Genomic DNA, 5,898 nt, shown 5'->3' with positions numbered 1-5,898 from the left:
AAAGATTCTTCAAAAGATTCTTTAAAGTCTATTTGGGGCACGATGATCAGGCATAATAGCCTAATCTTAATCACAAAGACAATAATATTAAGCTTTATATAAACTAACAAAATAATAAAAGAATAAATAAAACATTAACAAACGAGAAAACAAATCTCAGAGATGCACGCATAAACCCAATTAGTGGGTTTAAATGTTTCTAACATTTTTGGAAAAAACGAATGGGCAATATTTCTCATGAAAAAGTGGATGTGTTCATACACAGCGCAGATCATAATGAGCGAACGTGTTTTTTTAATAAAGTTTGAGGAAGCTTGATGATGACGTAGATCCGCGACTGTGTGCTGTAGTCCGTTTACAGCCTACCGTTAGCATTTTATATCTGACGGCTTTATTTAGGCTTCAAACGGTATACATGTTGGATTCACTTGTAAAGATTATCTTGATAGACAAAACTTGTAAGGGTCATAACTCTTTGTTGAACACAGATCTTATTTTTTGCGATTGTCCAAAAGTCTATGGGGAAAATGCATTGGCTTTTGATCGAGGGAACCCATGCGCCGCTAACTTCCGGGTTGGCCTACAAAGTGACGTCATGACTTCGGCACTCTATTTAACTGTAAAATGAAGGAAGGAGATGGGAACGCCCTGCCTGGATCATTGAGTGGAACATTTACTTATAGAAAGAAAAAAAAACAGGCTTGATGGAAGTGTTGATTAAAGTAACAAATGCAAAGCATCCAGGGGGGTATTCCAGAAAGCTTGGTTAACTTACCATTTGATAAACTATAACCTCTGGGTTGATTTACCCCAATCAGGCATACCATGAGTATGTCGGTTCCAAAACACCTGAGAAGAGTTAGTTTAATCAACCTCTGACTGGTTACCCAGAGTTAATGCGCGTGCACGGTGCATGTATAAAGACATTTTCAATGGATCGCCGATTTCACGAGTCACCATGGAAACTCAAAGCGAAAAAAAGAGAACGGCGTATTTCACAGAGGCGCAGTTGGAAGTTTTAATGCATGCTTATGAGGAGTTTAAGCCAATAATATTAAAAAGAAGCAATACAGCTGCATTGGCTAAAGCAAGAGAGTTGGCTTGGCAAAAAATAACGGACAGAGTAAATGCGTGAGTGTATTAAATTACAAATTTGGTTTTGGCTTCCGATTTATTGAAATGCAAAATAATGAAGTATGACTTATACATCCTTTTGAATATGTTAAATCACTATGAAAGCATTTACTTTTCCTGCCATTTATTTATTTAGCTTAATGTATATTTCTTATTTAATAAGGTGTAATCCTTCTGGAGCCACAAGAACTTTAAGCCAAGTCAAAATGAAACACAAAAACATTCTGCAAAAAGGTAATATTTGATTACACAATTACTGAACTATTATTATAATAGGATTTAGTATATTCATTCTGTCATGCGGCTAACAGAAAGAAGACTGAAGCCCGTCTAACTGGCACCACCACCACCACCTCCCCTCACCCCATCTGAGGAGCTGGCTCTGTCCCTTAATAAAGGGCGACCAGTGGTTGCTGGCATTCCAGGGGGCAGTTCATCACACATACTATGCACCACAAGTGATGGTGAAAAAAGGGTGACATGTAAGTTTACCTCTATGATTTGTTTTCATTTTTTGCCCTGATAAATTACTATTTCTGTCACTTAAAGGCTTTTTGAACAAGATACATTTTTTATGTAGGCTTATTTTATTTAACTGCATATGATGTATTATTTTCTTTGATAATATTGAGAATTTAACGGGTTGTGTGTTCTTATAGATACTGATGGACGGATTGTATTATTGGACTCTCCAGAAAGAACACAGTCTGTCACAGTTGTAAGTGATTTGTTGTCAGGTACTTTTAGGGTTTATTTTTTTTTGCCAAATAATGTATACTTGAATATTTGTCTTGTAGGATGAAGATGATGACGATGAAGAGACCACATCTGCTGTGACAGAAGTGGACAATGCTGGTGGATCCACTGAGGTATGATGCATACCATTATGATGTATGGCCCCTTTTTGCATTAGAGTAACAAACTGTCATTGTCCTTTCATAGTACATACCTAGGGATTTGCCCACAGATGAGGGTCCTTCAGCCTCAGCACACAGCAGGGTAAGAATTTGTGTCCATGTGTCCATATTTGAATTTTATTGTCTGACCAAACAATCTCATTTATTAAATTTTTCCACCTTAGTTGCCAGCAAATGAGCTGTATAAGGTCTATCTTCAAAAACAAATAAGAAAAAGTGACATGGAGACGGACCTTATACAGCTTCAAATGGAAGAGAAAAGGCTCCTCATTAAAAAAGCAGCACTTGAAAGAATTACTTGAGAATCGCCTTAAGGTAAGAACTTGTCTGAATATTAATCTGTTGCATGTTAAAAGTGGTCTATCTATCTATCTATCTATCTATCTATCTATCTATCTATCTATCTATCTATCTATCTATCTATCTATCTATCTATCTATCTATCTATCTATCTATCTATCTAATGTATAAAGCAATATATAAAAAAAAATCAAAATTTGAATGAATTTTACTTTTATTGTTTTTCAGGAAATGAAGAAATAAACTGCCTGGCAGACCAGTGCAAAAAAAAAAAAAAAAAAAAAAACTAATAAAAGTAATTTTGACAAATCCTGTCTCTCAAAAGTCTTCCGTCTCTGTTGGCCTCTAAAATCTGTCGGTGTTCCTCTGGGCCATCTTCCTCAATACAAGGAGGGTGGCTCTCTCCTCTTATAGTGGCAATATTGTGAAGCACAACACAAGCCACAATAATGTCGCATGCCCTCTCTGGACTAACCCGGAGCCCATGCAGACACTGAAATCGAGATTTGAGGATCCCTATAGTCATCTCCACCTTGGCCCGTGTTCGGCTGTGAGCCAGGTTAAACCGTGTCTGTGGTCCAGGTTCAGGGTAGGGTGTCATTAAATAGGGCAGACAAGGGTATCCTCTGTCCCCCAGCAAGTAACCATTTTACTGTCCTGTAATGACTGAAGTGTACAACACAAATATAGTAAAAACGAAAAAAACAAAAATTGTATAAAGCAAATCATACCCTGCCGAAATGTATGGCATAATGATGACTCGGGGAAAATTCTGGCATCATGCACAGATCCTGGCCATTTTGCCTCGACATTGGTAATGATTTGGGTTGCCTCACATATTACCTATACAGTCCCTGACAAAAGTCTTGTCGCTTGTGTACAAATTGACCTAAAGTGCCACTGAAATCTACTTCTAATCAAGACTTTTTTTTTTTTTACAAGAAATGGCTCATTTTAATCCCACCAGCTTTTGTGATAATGTTTCCGTAAAAAAACTAAACTTTCAAAAAGTATTCTAATATTCACAGCTTGGTAAAACCCATTGAGTTAATTTTTGCAAAGACATAAGTGATGTCACCTTGTCATATGAGCTTCACCTGTGACTAATAATGGATCAATAAGGTCTCAAGTGTGTATAAAAAGAACCCCAGTACACTAGACCTTCACATCAACTGCAACTAGACCTCTGCAAACATGCCTAAGATTCACCCTGAGACTAAAGTTTTGATTATCAAGAGGCTGAAGACCAGATCCACTGCTGATGTGGCAGACACCTTCAATGTGTCTCAGCGTCAAGTACAGAGGTTAAAAAAAAATATTTGAAGAGACTGGAGACGTTTTTGACAAGCCCAGGTCAGGCAGACCCCGCAAGACAACTGCTCGAGAGGACCGTTTGTTGGCTCGAAAATCCAAGGCCAGCCCATTTTCCACTGCAGCAGAGCTCCACAAGACCTGGTCACCTGAAGTCCCTGTGTCAACCAGAACAGTTTGTCGGATTCTGTCTTGTAATGGCCTCCATGGTCGAATCAGTGCCCAGAAGCTAGCACTAAACAAAAGACAATTGAAAAACCGTGTGGCATTTGCCAAGGCCCACAGCCTGCTAAAAGGATGGACGCTGGAAAAGTGGCAGAAGGTGGATTTTTCAGATGAAGCTTCTGTTGAATTACACCACAGTCGCCGCAAATATTGCAGGAGACCTACTGGAGCCAGAATGGATCCGAGATTCACCCAGAAAACAGAGAAGTTTGGTGGCGGAAAAATCATGGTCTGGGGTTACATCCAGTATGGGGGTGTGCGAGAGATCTGCAGGGTGGAAGGCAACATCAATAGTCTAAAATACCAAGAAATCTTAGCTACCTCTTATTCCCAACCATAAAAGAGGCCAAATTCTGCAGCAGGACGGTGCTCCATCGCATACTTCCATCTCCACATCAAAGTTCCTCAAGGCGAAGAAGATCAAGATGCTCCAGGATTGGCCAGCCCAGTCACCAGACATGAACATCATTGAGCATATGTGGGGTAGGATGAAAGAGGACGCATGGAAGACGAAACCAAATAATATTGATGAACTCTGGGAGGCACGCAAGACTGCTTTCTTAGCTATTCCTGATGACTTCATCAATAAATTGTATGAATCCTTGCCAAACCGCATGGATGCAGTCCTTCAAGCTCATGGAAGTCATACAAGATATTAAATTTGGATCTCACAGCACCACAAGTTAATTTGCTGACACATTTTTGTATTTGCAGTAAATTTGTTCAATTTCTGTATAGGCGACAAAACTTTTGTCTTGCCAGAATTTGACCTTTCTGTCTTGATTAAATGATAAATATTTTTTCTGTGAAAATTATTTATTTCAGTGCATTAAACATCATTTGGGAGGGTTTTAGCTTTTCATATGAGCTATTTCTAACACCAATTAATTAATTAAAAGTCAGGTTAATATCAGGTATTTCTAGAAAATAAATAAGCGACAAGACTTTTGTCAGGGACTGTAGTTAGTGGAAAAAGTAATGACTGATGATTTTAAGAAGGGGAAAAAATTATGTTGTTACCTGCACATTGATACTATGAATAGATTTCCTATTAACACAGTCTCCCTCATTTATTGATGGAGCTTTAATAGGAATGTGAGTGCCATCAATGCACCCAATTACATTTGGAAACCCTGAAACAGAAAGTTATGGAAGTATGAAGTGTGTGCATAATGAATACATGTATAGATATTAATAATATGACTAAATATTACATATGCGTCATATATTTTACTACAAAGGAAAAACCTGCCACTCTGTGGAATTCGTCTTTAATTTTTTTTGGTTTATAAAAAGGTTTATGGCCAGGGAATTGTACAAATGTGGGTAACAACTGTTTAAGTGCCAGACACACTGTACGAACGTCTCTACACACAGAATGTTTTCTGTGCTAAGCGCAGAGCCGCGGTTTTAAAAGACGTGTTAAATAAACTAACAAATCTTTTGAAAAACGATAACACTCTTTTAAATATTCATTAGGGTATGCAATCACATCAATACGCGGTCTTATAACCCTCTCCCGACTAAAAAAACCTCGTATAATTTGTGCTTCTACGGCCACAGGATCCTCGTCAAAAGGGCACGCCATGCTCACCAACCTTCTGAAACGAAGTTACACTGAAACATAACCTGCTCTCGAGCAGGTTATCTTCAGAGAGTCAGTTGCTATGGTTACATACATACCCAGAAAGTTACCTCTGTTTTTGGAACCGAACGTTGAGGTTATCCACGAACTTACCCTTAAACATACCCAGGTATGTCACATAACCTGCTTTTTGGAATACCCCCCAGGAGTTAACATTAATCCGGAGGTATACGTCCTAAAGTCCTGTGATAACAGCTCTAGCAGGCAACATCATCTTCAAATCGCACTGTAAGTAAAAACTGCCTGGGGCAAACGCTGTCAAGATGAGATGTAGCTGGGCTAGGGATGGCTCGACACCACAATTTTGGCTTCAGTATGGTGCCACAATCTAATACAGAAGTACCATATTAATTCGAAACCACACGG

At 38.7% G+C, this 5,898-nt stretch overlaps 1 long non-coding RNA gene across 1 annotated transcript; it reads left to right on the top strand.

The window, feature by feature from the left end:
- The first annotated feature begins 281 nt into the window (after positions 1–281).
- LOC137090769 (uncharacterized) lies at positions 282–2,342 on the top strand. The gene is made up of 6 exons (XR_010907968.1): positions 282–1,368; positions 1,446–1,616; positions 1,794–1,852; positions 1,932–2,003; positions 2,077–2,133; positions 2,216–2,342. It is a non-coding gene; the product is annotated as an uncharacterized lncRNA (long non-coding RNA).
- The last annotated feature ends 3,556 nt before the right edge of the window (positions 2,343–5,898 follow it).

Source organism: Pseudorasbora parva, chromosome 10 (genome assembly GCF_024679245.1).
Source record: "Pseudorasbora parva isolate DD20220531a chromosome 10, ASM2467924v1, whole genome shotgun sequence".
NCBI lineage: Eukaryota > Metazoa > Chordata > Actinopteri > Cypriniformes > Gobionidae > Pseudorasbora > Pseudorasbora parva.
Note: the sequence above shows the minus strand (reverse complement) of the source record. Positions and strands in the feature narration are given on the sequence as shown.